Here is an 18076-nt window from a genome sequence, read left to right on the forward strand (position 1 = left end):
ATGAAAAGGAGGTGTGAGAGGAGAGCTGCCTGCCAGTGCTGAGGTGCAGATGGGGAGCAGGCAAGCAAGAGCGTTTGGTTGTGCTACACCTCTGGGGCTGCCACGGGGAAATAAACAGCTCCAGCTTCCTGCCAGGTCTCCAGCCTCTGCAAGAAGAGGCTTTTCAAAATAAACAAACGCAGGGAATTCCTGCTGTTCGCTGTCTTACTGTGGGAAATGCTTGGCATAGAAAGGAGCCGTAACTGGTGCCAGGCCAAGCGCTGCTCCGGCGCGCATCCTTGATCGCGAGGGTGGAGATCCGCATCCCCAGAGCCTTGCAGTGTTTCCCTTCCAGAGCACAAATTCGGCTGCTTGCTGAGAGCTGGGACTCTGTGAGAAAATGGGTTGAGAAAAGCCTGACCCGAGCTCCAGAGAGCCCAGCACCATCCCACCAGGGCCAGCGGGGATGGGGCTGCAGGACTTCCATGGCTTGTTGTCTGCTCTGGGTTTGGACGTGATGGTTTTTCTGCCCTTCAGCAAGGACACCAGCCCAGAAAATGGCCATTTTCAGCAAAACCCCTCGGAGCACTTGCAGATTTGAACAGCAAATGGGATCTGGGAGGAGCCCTGACCCCAGCTGTGGAGGGGTCCTTGGGCTCCCCTTGGTTCTTGATCGATTTGCACATGAGACAGAGGAGCCTCCCACAGATGGAGTAACCCTGTTGATTTACACAAATTCCTCCAGACATATGCTAGGGTTTATGCTCTACTGGCATTTGCATTTCTACAGTCTGGACTGAGGCTGGGAACTTTTATTGGGTGGATTCTAGGAAAACAGAAGCCAAGGAATAAAAATAACCCTTTTTTCTGGGCTGGGTTGATTGCTCTTGCACCGGCATGAATCCAGGCCAGCCCTATTGATTTTTATTTAAAGGAGAAACTGGGTTTATGTTGGTGTAACTGTGTCCCCAGAGCTGCATGAAATGTTCACAACAAAACCTGAAATTATGTGAGACCAGCAGAACTTCACTGTTTGGGTGTTTCATTACCAATTTGAATCTCAGACCAAGCTCGTCAAAGGATTCCTTAAGGTTCATGAACCTTTCAGTCAGGCCTTGGCCTCAAGTCAAGCCAAGGCTGAGCTGATTTATAGCTCGGTATTGAAATAATGTGAAATCGGTGGTTTTGTTTGGTCTTGAGGCTGAAGCTCGACGCTCACAGCCGAGCTTGGCTTTGGAGAGGTCAGTCCTCTTTGAAAGCCGAGCTCCAAACTGAATCAGCGGTGGGAGCTGGAGGAGAGGCTATCTAGATGAAAACCATGGGGCCAGGTTTCCGAAGGTAACAAAAACAAAAAAATCTTTTCCAAAGGCAATTTCTGCCCAGCCCCTGAGCACGAAATCAGCACAGCTCAGGCTGCGAGCATCACCTTGCTGCTCTGCGCTTGCGGAGCGGGGCGAGGAACCAGACACAATTCGTTAGGACATGAGGGCAAGTAAGGATCACTTGCTTCAGCTGGCTGCCGCAGCGAGCTAAGTGCTATTAGTGCTAAGCTGACAGCCCCTGCGACCGCCCCGCAGCGAGGCAGGGGATGGGAGCACTCCTCTGATGTCCCGCTTTGCGCTCCAGAGACGGTGTTGTTCCCGCTGGTTATATATTGCCTGCAGGATTAGGATTCACAGGCAGCAGCAAAGCAGTTGACAATGTGGTTTGGCAGCGCCGAGACGGCAGCACATGCCTCCTCCCCGGCCAGGGCTGGATGCAAAGCGCTCGCGGCAGCCCCAGGAGGAGAGGAATTTCACATGCAGCTCCCTGAGCTGCGTGGGGCCATGCTCAGAGCTTGCCCGGCCAGGCTCTGTGGTTGGCTGCTTTTCTTGGCCAACTTGGGGCGAGGAAAGCCAGGAATGGGACATTCCCCATCCTCCGTAGTAGGAATGGCCATGACAGGGCAGGGCCTGGCTCCACGTGCTGTGCCAAACCTGCTCCTGGCGTGGCCCTGTGTCAGCAAGGGCCCTGTGTGGGCTCGGGTTTGGTTATCAGCTTGAGAAGATGCAAGGTCTCTTGACGGCAGGTGGGAAAGAGCCTGGTGGAGGCAGTGGTGACAGCAGCCACCACGAAGCCCCTTCCTCAGGCTGCTGGGATGGGCAGCACGGCCTCCCCTGAGAAGCTCCTGCTCGGACAGTCAGGCTTCTTCTGTTGCTGCTGTTCTTATTTTAATCTTCTGGTGGTACCCAGAGCATCCAGACACAGCCAGAGCCTTGTGACGTCCCCAGCCCTTGCTGCAAAGAGCAGAGAGTGGCCTGGCCGTGGCCCCACGGCAGAGCAGAGGCACTTCTCAGAGGGACATGAAGGCAGGAGACAGCTTTCCACTCCTGCTGGAGCAGCACCACCAGCCTTCCTCCTGCAGGACTAGTTAGATGAGTATCTTGGAGAGCTCACTAACAGCTTGCTGAGCTCTTCCTTTGAATAACGTGATTGCTGTGTCCCGGCTGATTAACGGCAGTCTTGTCCGAGCATTTTGGGGACTGGAAATCACTGGCCAAGCTGTGCTTACCTAATCTGAGACCAGAGAGAGCAGCATGTAATCTTGCTGGGCAATCACAGACAACAAGTGCTGCTCAAATGTTAACTTCTGGCCAGCCGCGCGCAGAGCAAACAAGCCAAAAGGAGATTAATTGAAAATCAATTGGAGGGACTTGACGCGCTCACAGAGATGGCCCAAGCAAAACCAGGGGCTAAATTCAGTGGATAAATAACTCATTGCGAGTTATTTGCTCAGCTCCACTTAAGTGGCTGATTATGCGGGTCTTTGGTTAATTGACTTATTGAGTGGCTGGCGTGGGTTTTTGGCTGCTCGCTCACTCCCTGCACGTTTTTGCTATTAACTCAGCTGTTTGATGGAACAAGTAGTCTATTGTCTATTTTTTGCTGGCTAGGTTGGTGTTTGGTTGGATATTGGCTCTTGGGCTAATTGAATACATCTGCTGCTGGCTGTACGGTGGCTTTGCCAGGTTCATCACTGGCTCTTTGTTTCATTCCCTGCTTGACATCTTGGTGGCACAGTTTGTCACAGACCTGATGCTTGTCTATCTAACTTCCTTCTCCTTCACACTTGCAAACCAGGTTCTCATTTTTTCCCCTTTTTCATTGGGGTTTGCCATTGCTTCTTCCATGGTGCTTGGGATCCCAGGCCATAGCAGGGCTCCTTGGCAAGCTGTGTTTGATGCTTCATCTCTGGGACATCTGAGGATGGCCCCCAGGAAGGATGGGCTGTTTTCTGGAAGTCTGCTCCCAGCTGTAGCTGCAGTCTGCAACCCTGGCACGGCTCCATCCTGACCTTGTACTTTTTCCATTGAATTCCTTGTCTCCTGTGCCACACTTCCCAGCAGAAGCTTTTGGTTTAGAAACAGGTGGGTTGCTGGCTCGGAGCAAGGCTCCAGCTCCAGGAGACAAGGGGAGCAGGGGAGAAGAGACCTGGGCAGGAAATGATCCCTGAAAACTTAGTAATCTCGGTCGATTTGACAAACAGTTTTCATGCTTTTGCTTGCTTTTGGCCCTGATGTAACTTTAATTTTGGGGGTGAAAGTGTATTTTTCCGCTGCGTTAAACACGATTCCTTAGAAACGCATGCTGTGTAGGCTAGAAATCAGCATCACATGGCGAAGGGTATGCAGGAGAGCAGAGCCAGGAGCCAGCTGAGAGAACTTTGCGAGGGATCTGGGTGGGAATGAGGGAGGGAGGGAGGGTGTTCTCCCTGCTTTTCTTCCACCTCTTGCTGAAGCACCTGACAGCGATTAGCACGAGGGTCCCCGAGGCAGCCTGGCCTGGCTGGTCTCTGGCTGACATGAGGTGTTGACCGTAGCTGAGGCTGACTTGACAAGGCCCTGGGGAGATGCTCAAATTAGCTTGTTTACAGCTCTCCTGCCTTCATTCTTTTGCCATGCTTGTAAAACGCTTGGAGAGGACAGCAGTGCTCGTGTCCTGCTGGGCCTCCCCCGCTGCTGGAGGGGGCCCGGGGGAGCACTGGGTGCTGGGCAGCTGTGCCTTGTGGAGGGGATGCAGGAGCCCCCGCAGTCCTGGGGGATCCTTTCATGGTGTACCCAGTGCCACTGAGGGCTTTGAGTCTGGATGTGATGTATGGAAAATGCTGGTGGTGCCAGCTGTAAGGAGCCTTAACCCTGCCCTGGAAACCTGGGAGCGAAGCGATCTGCCCTGGGAGCATCCATCCCTTGGTGGCCCTGCCCTGGGCTCTGCAGCCCCCAGACCTCATCCCCAGCCAGAGCAGCCGTGGCTCAGGGAGTGTCTCCTTCACCGTTTCAAGGGCCATCCTCAGGGATGCTTGTTTCTTCTCCAAGACCTATCATGAAACTCAGAATCACAGAATCATCTAGGTTGAAAGAGACCCCCAAGATCACCGAGTCCAACCTCTGACCTAACACTAACAAGTCCTCCACTAAACCATATCGCTAAGCTCTATATCTAAACGTCTCTTAAAGACCTCCAGGGATGGTGACTCAACCACTTCCCTGGGCAGCCCATTCCAATGCCTGACAACCCTTTCGGTAAAGAAGTTTTTTCTAATATCCAACCTAAACCTCCCCTGGTGCAACTTTAGCCTATTCCCCCTCGTCCTGTCACCAGGAACCAGACACTCACAGTGTCTGGGTGAAAGCTAGCTGCTTGCCTGGCTGGAGAGCTGCAGAAAGAACATTTTCCTCATCGAGGCAGTTCCTGTTGCCCCAGATTTTTTCTGCAATCCCACACAAGCCGATATTTGACTGTTTTTATCCCCTACTCCAAATGCTGCAGCGGCGTGTCTGACTGCTGGTGCTGCAGAAGGAGCTGTTCCCCCTGTGCAGCTCTCCAGCTGGTGACAGCAGGCCAGTTTTCTGTCCTGCAATACCCAGGTCTGGCTGCCCGCAGGGGGAGGTGTGTAGCCCCGGGGTGATTCCTTGGCAGTGTGATGGAGGGAAGGAGTGGGACACAGAGGTACCGCTGGGGACAAGCCGTCTGTTTCAGACCTTCTCTTGGATATCTCCATCCCTGCTGTGGCCACGACCCAGGTGAATACAGTGAATGCAAACCTAAAACTTAGGAGTCGCCGTGAGCAACCAGGCTCCCTCGGCAGCTTTGTGCACTCAAAGAGCAAGAACTTGTGGCTCTGGGAGCACAATGCTCCCGGCTCCCACCACAAACCAGGCAGTAATGCCCACCCCGGCATCTCTGCTTCCCCATCCCGGTCTCCTCACCCGCCTTGTTCTTTCTTTCTGCATTCCTGTGGCTTCTTTCCCAGCAGGCTCAGGGCTGGGCTGGCTGGGGCTGTCCTGGGGCTTGATGGGGAGCGAGGGAAGGTGCTGCCTGTCTACGGCTCCACCAAGGTCACCGAAAGGTAAGGGAAGAGAATAAGCTAAATTCTGTACATTTTTGCCGGTCTGAAGCTTCTCCTGTCTTGGAAAATGCCTGCAGGGGCATCCTGCTGGAATCCTGCAGGAGAACACGGGGCTTTGGAAGGGCAGATGAAATGAGGTGGCTCGGGGCTTGCGGCATAGTTTGTCTTCTTTAGCTTATTAGAGGGGCAGTGAGGAAGAAGAGTGGGATGATTCCCTGCTAAAACGAGGGAGAGAAAGACAGGAAGAAGTAGAGGAAGTGGGGAAAGAAGAGACTAGACCAGCCTCGGAGTTATTGCCTCCAGTCCTTGGATTTCAGTGGGCTGGGGTGGAGGGGGTGTCTCACCGTGCCCTCCAAGCCAGGGCAGAAACACTTGAGCTGCCAGCTACGTGCCAGCTGTGTTTCATCTCCCAGCAGCGTGTGCTGAGGTGGCAGGTGAGGGTACAGGGCGCTGAAAAGTGAGGCTGCATGCCCCAGCACCATTAACGGTTTGGGTAACGAGGCAGTAAAGCAGGGATGCTGTGTCTGTATATACATATATATATATGCAACCATTTTCCTGGGAAGGAGGTGGGTAAAGGGGAACCTTCTGACAGGCTGGGTTAGCTCCTCGTGGGTAGGCTTGCTGGCTGCCCAGCTGCCTCCCTCCTGGCAGCTCCCTCCTGCCTGGCAGTGGCCAGCACTGCTTAGTTCTGACTTGCGTTTGCAAATCCGTCCCGATCTGTGCCCCATTTCCGTAGCACCAAAAGCACTCGTGGTGATGTTTCAGCTGCGGGGGGCTGCGCTGATTAAGCGATCAGTGAAGAAAACTAGAAGGATCTGCCCAAAGGGAGGGCTTGAATTCCCATCCCCAAGCCAGCACCTAGCACGGTGCCAGCTGCCCCCAGCCGAGCAGGCAGCCCTGTGCGTGTGGCACCAGCTTTCTGCAGCCTGCTGGCGTCTGAGCAACCCCGACCATGTTTTGGGAGCCAGCTGGGGTCCCGTGGAGCTGCCAGGCTGCTCCTCGAGCTGGTGCGTGGCTGGGTGCCTCGCTGTGGCAGGGACACACAGCACCTCCATCCCTTCAGCCCCTGCCAGGATCTGCTCCTTAGAAGTTTTCCCAAAGCAGCCCAGTCAGCAGCACACGTCTGCTTCGCTGCAGCCCAGCTGGACTGGTCTGAATTAGGAGCTGAGCTTCTTTACGGCGCCAGTTTCTCCCATCAAAACGTGCTCCCAACAGAAACCTTTGGGTACACCTGAACTCCCTTGGGGAGCCTTTACGCAACCCCACATGCAACAGGACTCTGCGCACTCTCTCTTTCCGAACAACCCTAACCGTAACACTAAGCCTAACCCTACTTAGGACCTTACACGTACGGTGCCAGTTTCTCCCATCAAAAAGTGCTCCCAAGAGCCATACAAAAAGATGCTGTAAGAATGGGAGATGCAGGGTGAGAACAAAGGAGCTCCGAGGGGTCCAGAGATAAATACCTGGATGGCTTGTGAGTGCTCAGCCTGATTTCATGGCGTAAATATTGGTTACCCTGGGCATCTGAACCGGCCTTCTTAACCCCAGTGAGGTGAGGACAAGTATCATTGTATGGATTCTTGTTGGATAGCAAGGAAGAATTTTCTGGATGAAAGCTTTAATTAGATTTGTTTGGACCGTGTTCATGTGCCTCCTGGGTTTGCTTTCTGTGAATACTTCAAGTTTTATTGGCAGGAACACTTGTGCAAACTGCAAATTTGGGGTCAGCGTCTCATCTGATACAAATCAGTGCAGGCAGCAGAGGTCCACCAATTTGCACCCATGGAAAGGCAGACTCCCTAAATGAATATTGAGAAATTGGCCTTGGAACATAAATTTGGAGTGAAAAACTCCAAGTATTTGTGCTGAAAATGTTACCCTGAGGCTGCAGCAGCTTTCCAGTGGCAGCAGGGAGCATCAACCACTGGTCAGCAGGAATCCTGGTGCAAAGGTGGAGCCCGTCATCCTCCAGCAGCCCCTCACCTCCTCCGTCATGCTTGGCGGAGGGTCAGGAGGGCAGCTGCATCTCGTGGTTCCTCCCCAGACTGCAGTGCTCTGCTCCCACCAGCCCTTCCCATTCCTCTTATCTTCCTGTTGCCACCATTTGGAACGAGCTCAATGGTCTCTGGATCTGGTGATTCCTCCTCCCTCAGGGTACGTGCAGCCCTTTCCCCTCTGGGGCCTGATCCAGCCCTGCCTGGGGCTTTGGGGGTGTTGAGTTCGGATGGAAATTATAGGGGATGGGGCTGAGCCTGAGGACAGCGGGAGGAAAAGGAGGAGAGGGGCCCTCTGATTGCTATCTCCTGGAGGAACTGGAGTGTGCCCAGAAACAATAAATGTCCAGCGATGATTTGATGTGAGTTAGGATGGAAAAGCATCACAGGGCGCGTCCGAGACGAGCTCTCCCTTCAGACTTCGGTGAACTCTTAAACAAACTCTTGTGCGCCTGCAAGGCCGAGCTCCAGATGGGCTCGGGCTGGGGGGGGCTGCTCCATGCCCCACACTGTGGGTGCAGAACCTGCCGGGGGCACCTTCGGCCAGGGCTGGCGGGGATAGAGGAGGGCAGGGCTGGCTGGGGGAAAGGCTGCTGGCAGCAGGGAGCAGAGGTGCAGGGTGCTGTGTGGAGAGGCTGTGCTGCCTCCCCTCCCTGTTATAGCGGGGTGGGGGGCTTGGGGTTGTACCTGGCGGGGGGCAGGTTGAGGTGGCACGGTGCTGCGCTGGATGCACCGGGCTCCGCATCCAAAGTGCTCCCTGGAGCATCTGCCCTGCAAACGCAGGCTGCGAAGTGCTGCAGGGATGAGATCTAAAGGTGGAGGAAGGGACAAAAGCTACTGCTGGGTTGCTATGGGGAAAATCAGGGAAATTGGCTGTGTTCTGGGGCTTTGTGGACAGCCCCCATCCTTCACCTGGTCCCAGACAGTGATGGGACAGAGCTCCCTGTCCTGCCAGGCCCAGCACAGGGCTTGGGGGGAACTTGGGGCATCTCCTGGGATTGTCAGCACTTGTTTCGAGGCAGCATGGGGGGTTTGTGAGTGAGCTGAGCTGCAGGGCTGCTTTCCCTGCACAGATGCAGACAGAGCAGCAGGGCTGGAGCCCCTTGGCACCCTGCCTCTCTCCCAGGAGCATCACAGCTCACTTTTCTCAGCCCTTTTTAGGCAAATTCTGCCTGCCCAGAGGCCCTGGCTCAGAAACCCCCTCTGCAGGGCCGCAGGTGGATGGTTTAAAAGACCAGCAGAGGGTTTTAATCCCCCGGTGACCTGAGCAGATTATTCTTGCTTCCCAGGCCAAGCATTTTGGAAAGGTCGGGTGGCTCAGGTCTGCTCCCCGGCAGGGAGGGAAGCTGATTATTTATCCCCGTAGCACCTCCCTGCAGAGAGCTGGCAGCGTTGCGATGCAAGCATCATCTGGAGGTCACCTGGACTTCTCTTCCCTCCTGGCTTGAAGCACTGCAGCTCTGCAGGATTTTGCAGGGAAGCATCAGCAAAAACAGCATCAGCCCTGTGCCTGTATTACCACTGAAGCCAGCTAATTCTCCTGCTCGTCGCTTCAATTCTGCATGTGGAGAAGGGGAGCAGCAACCTCCCTTCCCCTCTGCTCTCCCCAGAAAGGTGCAGGAGTCACTTGGAGGAGGGGATCCCCGTGAGGCTGGGGTGCAGGGGCTGGGGCAGCTGAGCAGGGCCCCAGGGATCCAGGCCAGGACTTGCCCTTGGTGACCCGTCCCGAGAGGGGGGCAGGTACAGGGCTGGGGGGCTGTGCGGTCAGTAGGAATAAGAGGGAGAGGAATGCAGGGGGCTTGGCCCCAGGGGAGCAGGTTTGGGGTAACGGGAGCAAACAGGAGGCTGAGCACCTATCTAGGGCTTTATGAAGGAGCAGTGCTCCTCTGGGAGAAGGATTTCAGTCCATAAAATAACGAAGTGGAGGGAAGACCAAGCACCCCCCTCCTCCGAGGCTTGCATGGCGCTGGGGGCCCAAAGTCCCATCTCTTTGGCCCTGCTTTCCCCATCTCTCTGTGCGGGGCTGCCGTGGGGTTCCCTGCACATGTATACACGTGTACGTATGGCCCCGTGTACGCTGCTAGCCAGGAACATCCCCACAAGTGGCCAAAGCCCTCCGGTTCCACGCCGGCATCGTTTTGGGGTGAGAGCAGGGGAAGGCCGGATGCGTGGTAGCCCTGCCCTCACACCCAATAAAACGGCTCTGCCTCTGGTTTGTGTCTGAGGGGAAAAAAGGAGAGGGGGGGGGGGAAAGCCTCTCTGAAATGAGATTCCTGAAATGACAGTGTGCTGACGTGCTCCGGAGTGATTTTGGCAAGGAATGAGAAAGCTAAGCAGGAGCAGGGGGCTTGCGGGATTGTGCAGGCACCCTGGGGTCTGGCGGCGGTGCGGGGCTGCTGCTGCCCGGCCCCATGGCCCCTGCTGGGCTGGGACCCCCGACACCAGCACCCTGCCTGGTTCTGACCTCGCTGCTGCCGCACTTCGGCCCTGCTGAAAAGCAGATTTTGTAACTCAGGGTTGGGTGGTGTTTTTTTTTTCCCCTCTCCATCCCTGGATAAGCCATCAGAGAGGGGGTGGAGAGCAGCTGCAGCTCCTGCACACAGGGCAAGCAGCTGTGCGTGGCCCCAGGGGGGAGAAATGCCACCCTACAGCAGGCACGCGACCCCTATAAACGTGGTGTCGGGGAAAGGGAGTGGGGAACCGTCGGGGGTCACCCTCAAAAAGCCTTTCTGTCTGCGTCCCGCTATGGGAAACCCTTTGGGTTTCGCTGTTCAATGGCAAATGGAGAGGGGCGTCACGTCCCTGCACGCTTGGAGAAGCGAGAAGACCCCTGGGGAGCACCTTCGCCCCCATCACCCTCCGAAAGCACCACCCGGATGCGTGCAGGCCTCGGGGGTGCTGAACTCGGACCTCTCCGAGCTGCTCCACGCCGGGCGCCTTCTGCTCGCGGTACCGCGGGGCCAGAGGAGCCGTTTCAGCGCGGGGCTTGTTTACGAGCTGCCGGCTTTGGCCGCCTTCTCCCTCGGTCGTCGCTGCGGGGCCCGGGGCTGGTGAGCTCGGGGCTGGGGGCTGGGGGCTGCTCCGACCCGCAGGCGGGGGCCCCGGGGGATTCACAGGCGCTTTTTTTGCGAGCATCTGGTGCTTGAATGGTTATGAAGCAGAAGAGCAAACCAAGCTCGTGCAATCAAAGGAAACCCAACCTGACACTTGCAGTCGCAGAAAGAGTCAGGAGCCGGCTTCTTCCCCAGCGGCGGGAGGCAGCAGACAAACGCAGCAGCCAGCGCTCTCCCGGCCCGGCGTCGTGCTGCTGTCACCTGGCCCGGCTCCAGTGCTGCACGGCAGCACCGTGGATTTACGCCCCGGCCCCAGCTCCTTCACCCTCCTTCGACGGGATCCTGATCCTTTTATTTATTTATTTATTTATTTTTGGAGAATTAAACGCTCTCCCTCCACACCGCAGGGAGCCCGGGGGGAGAAAATTGTCCCCCGGGGGAATCCTTCGCCCTGCGTGGCCACTGCAGCGTTGGCACCAGACTCCGGGACTCGTCCCAAAATGCCATCCTGGGGGGGGGGCTGCAAAGCCCCCGGCAGCCCCCGGTGGGAGCTGTGACCCCGTCAGCATTTTGGAAAGGGCCCTGCTGGCTCGGCGGGGACATCAGCATGGGCAGCGCAGGGGGCTGGAGCTTGCACAGCCAAGGTTTATTTCTTCGGTCTCTCTGTGTTTATTTATTGTTTTATTTTAATTATTTTTAATAGTTTCTCTGAGTGCTCCCTGGGGCCTTGTTTCTTATTTATGGGCTTGAGGAAAGCCGGAGCAGAAGGGAAACGCTATCAGCCAAGCCGGGATGTCGACCACATGCACGCAGAGTCAGGTCCTCCCCCGTGCCCGTCACCACCTCCGCCCACGCTCGATGCTCCAAAGAAGCCAAAAAAATGAGGTTCTGCAGGCACTCAGCCCCGGGGAGCCCCGTGGCAGTGACTTGCCTGCGTCCCTTCCCTGGGTCCATCAGGAGGAGACCCATTAAGGCCCCTCCATGGGGGCAGAGGCAGCCTGCAGGGCAGTTTCTGGCAGCATCCCTGCTCAGGTGCTGCTCTAGGGGGAAATTTGGGGCAGGCGAGCAAAAGCAGGCCAGACCAGCAGGCTCATGGCTTTGCACTGCTTGCAACCATCCCAAAATAAGGCAAAAGGCAGCTTTGTGCGGCTCGTCGTACCAGCCATATGGGAAGCATTTGGGGCCTGGGGGGTGAGATACGTCCCCACCGAGCCCTCCCCGAGCGCGGGGGGCACACAGCTCCTCCCAGCACACCTTGCCAAGCGCTCTCCCCCTGCTTTCCATCCAAACAAGCTGTCAAGCTTTCAGCAGCCGCCCCTGCGCGGGGCCGGTCACACTCAGGCAGACGCAAGAGAAACGAGTCCCACCTTCCTGGGGGCCAGGTGGGTCCGTCCCCAGCCCCACGTACCGGGATGGCTCCGCAGCCAGCCGGGGAGATGTGCCCCGGATAACTGGGCTGACGGGGCTCTGCGAGAGGTTGGCAAATACAGAGCTTTTTGAGCTGGCACCAGCCCATGCTAGCATTTGCTGCAGAGCCCCCATATCTTTGCACACTCCTCTATCCACTCAAAAAAAAGTCTGTGCCCCCCCAAACCTCTAAAGCAAACCCCGGGGCCCCCACACTGCTCCCCACCAGAGCTGGGGCTTGCGCAGCTGGGCTGCAAGGGGCCAGGCTGCTGCAGGGGGGGCTGGGGGCTTTTGGGACCCCGCGACCACTGCAGTGGGGACAGAGGAGGTGGGAAAACCCATGGGCAAGGGGCACTTTTTCAAGAAGACAGTTCACTCACCTGTCCAGTGAGTCTGATGGGTGGAAGGGAAAGCAGGAGGTGGGAGCATTGGTGCAGACGGAGAGATGCCTGAGCGTGCCTCCAGTGGGCAGGGATGCACATCCTCTCCGTCCCTCCAGACCCCACTCAATCACATTTTCCTGCCAGCTCCTTCTGGTGGTTTTTACCCATGGTGGGATCTGAAAAGCCGCCAGGAAAATGTCTGGTCTTGGTATGCCAGACAGGAACGGGAGCTGTGAAAAGCCGCGGGGCGAGCCAACGGTGTTTTACCTGTCTGCGCATCCCTTTCATGTCTGGAGGTGAGCGGGGAACGCCAGGACCCCTGCTGCCCTGCAGAGCAGGCTTGCACCAAGCCGGGGCTGGCTTTTATTTGGGAGCAGGAAAAAAGGGAAGAGCCAAAGAGGAAAGAAATGAGGACGCAGTGCCAACCCCTGCCCGCTGGCAGCGTGCGACAGAGCGGGCCGGCAGGGAGCTGTGCTGCCCTGGGGGTGTCCCCGCTGGGTCCCCCCCACCCCACGGCCCCGTTCCCAGTGCTGCCTCCCCCAGCCCATCTCCCTCCTCACCGCAGGAGGATCTGGCGGAGCAGCACGGGTCTGACATCATCCCAAGGAAAACGGAGAGCTTCAACATGTGTGACGGGAGCGGTGCAAACGCAACCCAGCTGGTGCAGCCGCTGCAAGGCACCCCGTCCCGCACCCGGCCCCCCGGCTGTCCCCAAGGAGGGGTGACCCACGCTGGCGCTCGTAGCGGGGGCAGGACTCGGCACATCACTGCTGCTGGGGGAAGACGGGTGGGTGGGGTGCTGGAGGTGCTGCCAGTGGAGGGACTGGGATAACTGGGAGAGCCCCCACAGCGGTGGGAGGGATGGGGTGCAGCCTGGGGACACCCAAGGGTGATGCCCAAGAGGAAGGGGTGGGTTCGGGTGCAGGCATGAGGGAAGCCCCTCGTCCCCTTCTGCAACGAGGGATGGGGGAACCAGCGGGGCACAGAGCAGGACGGGGCAGGGAGGACCAACAGCCCTGCAGAAAATGCGTATAAACAATTTAATAGGATTTTAAAAGGCCTCCCAGCTGGGATTCATCAGGGAGAGCTTTCCAGGAGTATTAATAAGGCAAGCAGACCCCAGCCAGCACAGCAGTACCTTCGTGCCAGCCAGGGCGAGGTGTGCTCCTGGGAAAGCAGGTTCAGCAGCACAGGCTCACCGAGGGGCCGCGCCAGGAGGGGTCTCCTGCACTGCTGGGGCCGGGGGCTGACGGTCCAGGGAAGGGGTGTCCTGAAAAGCCATTTGCATGCAGCCTAAGAACATGCTTCAGCCCCAGAAGCACAGCACACGCACAGAGGCTGCTTGGCTGCTGGCTGGCAGCAGGTTCGGAGGGACCACGGCACCAGCAGGGAGTGCGCTGGGGGAGCGGGGAGTGCTCCTTCCCAGGCCGGTGCTATTGACCCTAAAAAGGGAATTGTTGGAGTCTTTACCAAAGAAGGAAGGGCGGCTGCGGGGCAGAGTGGCATGGAGGAACGCTGTAATGTAGCCTGCAGGTTTGGGGGCTCGCTGCTGTGCTTGTTGCAGGCTCCTCTTGAAGGCACAGGGGTCAGATCCATCCCAGCACTGCTGCCTCGGGGCCATGGCAGGGACTGATCTGCCCAGGTCCTGTGAATCTGCATGCAGCAGGTGTGGGGAGGCAGCTGGGGGATGAGACCCATGGTCCTTTCTGCAAATTCACCCCATAAATTCACCCCGTACCTTCCCTGCTTGCACCTGCACATGTTTAAGCAAGGATCCCACAGGGGGAGAAGAAGAAGCCATACCACCAGCTTCCCCCTTGTCCCAGGGCCCTCCTCCATCCTGCATCCTCCTTTCTCCAGCCTCTCCCCTCTGCCCTCCCTCTGCCATTCTCCCTCTTCTCTCCTCCATCCTCCCTGCTCCATCCTCCCTTGTTTACCCACAGTTCTCCATCATCCATCCTCTGTTGTCCATCTTCAGTCCTACCTTCTCCATCCTCCATCCCGCATCCTCCAAGGTCTTCTGCCCTCCATCCTCTCTCCTCCCTCCTCCAAACCACTTTGCCCCCAGCAGAGCTGCAGAGGAGGCTCTGCGCGGGGGCGTGCACAGCCTCTTGCCTGACCAGGAGGGGATCCTGGCCGCAGGAGGGGATCCTGGCTGCGCCAAACATTCAGCTTTGTTCCACACCTCCTCATTTCTCGGCCTGTGTCACCATCAGAAAAGCAAAACTGTGGAACCCCCTCCCCAGGCACTGGCCAGTATGGACCAGGCTGGTCCCAGCAAGGATCTGCCTGGGGTGAGGGCTCGCGATTTGTTCTGTAACAAGGGACTGCAGCTCTTGAAGGGACACAGGTCAAACGCATGGTTATTAGAACTCAGTAAATGTGGTTTTAACAACCATCTGGCACTTCTTTTATATGCAATAACCATCCCATTACATTGAAATAAAATCCACATTTAAGGCGCTTAATTGCATCAGTGGCCTTTAACTTCTCTCTCGTCTCATAAAATACTTCCCCTTTCAAGCAGTCACAGCAGAGGAGCTCAGCTGCGGGTCTCCAGCCTCCCCTTGAGGCTGGGTGGGTGCACAGGGGGGTTTCAGCCCCCTGGGGATTTCAACCCCCTGGGTTTTCAGCCCTCATGGGGATTTTGTGATCATCTGATGTGGACTCGAGCCCATGTCGAGCCTGAACAGGAGACAAATGCCATTTCTCGAGGGATTTTAAGCCCTTCCGGTTGGCTTCGCTCCAATCCTGGACAAAACCTCCCCAGGAAGGGCAGCGGGATGGGAAGTGTTATCGCAGATGGCTGAAACGTGTCGCTTGTTTAGTGCAAGCTGTAAGGTGATGCAAACTCAGCTATGCAAAACAAAAGCCCCTTCTGGGACAAAATATCAAAATCAGACACTCCGAGGCAGCACGTTTTTCCTTACGTTTTTCCCCGTAAAGCTGCAGCAGCAGCCACAGGACTTTACAATGTGTTTTGGAGGGACTCCATTTCCCTAGGGAAAAGCCAGGGAGGAACAGATTTCCCTGTGGTGTTGTCCATGGCAGGCCTGGACCCTGTCTGGCCTCAGGATAGGGCATGAGGTGGCCACAGGGCACAGCGGAAAACACTGTGCCCTGTGAGGCACATTAGAGGCTCAGAAGCCTGGGGCAAGCTTGAGGATGGGAGCCCCACATGCTCAGACTCCGTAACAGGGACAGGAGCACGGTGCTGGCGCCCGTGTTAGCCAGCAAAAGGAGGCGATCAGCCAAAAAGCCTCCGTCTGCACGCAGCTCTGCCCGCGGGCCGGCGGCTGGGTGGGCTCTTCGCCGAAAGCACCGAGCACAAGTTCCCAGTGCCCTCTGCAGGAGGAAGCTCAGCCCTTTTCCCCAAATCCTGGGCCCACCAGGAGGGCAGCCTGGCTCCCCTGGCTGGGTGCAGACCCTGCCCATCCCCATGTGCCCGCAGGGAAGGAGCCATTCCACACATTGCTGTGTGTGCTGCGTCCCTGCCCGGGGACGTCAGGACAGGGTGCCAGGGGCAAAGTGGCAGCACAAGGGCCGATGGCCGTGCACCTCTGCACCCATTTAATCACAGAATCATAGAATGGCTCAGATTGGAAGGGACCTCAAAGCCCACCAATTCCACCCCCCCACACACACACCCCCCATAGGCAGGGACACCACTCACTAGATCAGGTTGCTCAGGGCCTCATCTAACCTGGTCCTGAACACCTCCAGGGATGGGGCATCCACAACCTCTCTGGGCAACCTGTGCCAGTGCCTCACCACCCTCTGAGTGAAGAATTTCCTTCTAACCTCTAGTCTAAATCTCCCCTCTTTTAGTTTAAAACCATTCCCCCTCATCTTGTCATTATCTGATTGAGAAGAGTCACTTTGTCTTTTTTATAAGCCCACTTCAAGAACTGAAAGGTCACAATGAGGTCCCCCCGGAGCCTTCTTTTCTGCAGGCTGAACAGAATCACAGAATCACAGAATTGTAGGGGTTGGAAGGGACCTCGAGAGATCATCGGGTCCAACCCCTCTGCCAAAGCAGGTTCCCTAGAGCAAATTGCACAGGTAGTCAAGCATCATTTGGATTGCACCTGAGAGAAGGCAGCCAGTATTTCCTTCCATTTCTTTGCCCATTTGATAGAATTTCAATAATTAAATGAGACAGCTCCAACTGTCTCAGCCTTTCTCCATAGGAGAGGTGCTCCAGCCCTCTGGGCATCTTTGTGATGATCTGGACCCCCCTCTAACAGCCCCACATCCTCCTGGTGCTGGGGGCCCAGAGCTGGATGCAGGGCTCCAGGTGGGGCCTCAGGAGGGCAGAGCAGAGAGGCACGATCCCCTCCCTCCCCTGCTGCCCACCCCTCTGCTGATGCAGCCCAGGACGCAGTTGCCCTTCTGGGCTGCAGGCACCCACTGCTGGCTCATGTCGAGCTTTTCATCCACCAGAACCCCCAAGTCCTTCCCCTCAGGGCCGCTCTCAGCAAGTTCTTCTCCCAGCCTGTGCTCATGGCTGGGACTGCCCTGACCCAGGTGCAGCACCTTGCGCTTGGACTTGTTGAACCTGGTTAGGTTGACGTGGGCCCACTTCTGCAGGTCCCTTTGGATGTGTGAGAAGCTAAGTCGTGTTTTTGCAGTAGAGAACTACTTTTCTGTATTCCAAGGTAGTTGTGTAGTCGTAATAAGGAGAAATGCTAAGTAGATAAGTGGACAGTAGAAGGACTCACTGTTCCAAAATAAGGTAGAAGCTTGAGAAAAACAGGATGAGCAGTGTGAGAACAGTAAAACAAAGACCACAAGTTCTCAAAACATAAGAAAGGAGAAATTAAAGGGTTGAAAAAAAAAAATAAAAATTTTACATATATGGTATAGAGGAGCGTCGAGTAGCTTGTGAACCTGTAGTACTCAGCCAATGAGGACACAGGAAGGTGATCAGGCGTCGGGTAATAGGGAATAAAAGGTTATGATTTGTTTATTAAAATGCGCTCCTGATTGGCAGGACGCCTGCCATTGCAATCGCGAATAAAATAGCTTCACAGAAGATCCTGTCTGCAGAAAATTATTTGAGATGTTTCTCACAGATGGCATCCCTTCCTTCTATCCTATCAACCACCCGCTCAGCTTGGTGTCGTCTCCAAACTTGCTCGGGGTGCACTCGATCCCACTGCTCATGTCATTTAAGCCGCCTCCCTCCCACGAACCACGCTCAACACCCTGCCCGCACAGCCCCGGGATGTGCGGTGGGTCGGGGAGCGCGGCGTTGGGTCTCCGGCAGGGCGAGGGGCCGCGGGCGGCCATGGGCAGCACTCGCCACGGGGCCGGGTCAGGACTCGCGGGGTTGGCGCTGGGGACGCAGGTGGCAGCTGCCACCCCGGTGGCTGGGCGAGCAGGAGGCGCCATTTCTGCACGTGGGGAACCAAGCTCGGGCTTTTGAATGGCGCAGCACGGCGTGAGGTGGCACGGCGTGACACGAAATGTCACGACATGTCACGACAGGACGCGACATGTCACGACAGGACGCGACATGTCACGACACGTCGCGACACGGCACGTGGAGCTTTGTCGCCACGTCCCCTTTAAGGCGCCGTGGCGGTGCAGAGGCCGCGGGCGGCTCGGCCAATCAGCGTGGCCCACATCCCCGCCGGCCGCCGGGCGGCCCGTACCACTCCGCGCCGCAGGGGGGGGCACGGCTGGCCATGCCATTCCCCCCCGCCCCCTCTCCGCCTCCCACCCTCCACCCGCTCCTGGCGTCTCCGTTCCCTCCTACACCTCCACAGCGTCCCCGTTCGGTATCGCTGAGGCGGGCAGGGCTCCGTGGCAGCAAACCCCGTCCTCCCGTCCCCCCCCCCCCGCGAGCAGCCGCGATGGTACGCT

The sequence above is a fragment of the Cygnus atratus genome, chromosome 16 (assembly GCF_013377495.2).
Source record: "Cygnus atratus isolate AKBS03 ecotype Queensland, Australia chromosome 16, CAtr_DNAZoo_HiC_assembly, whole genome shotgun sequence".
In the NCBI taxonomy this organism is placed as follows: domain Eukaryota; kingdom Metazoa; phylum Chordata; class Aves; order Anseriformes; family Anatidae; genus Cygnus; species Cygnus atratus.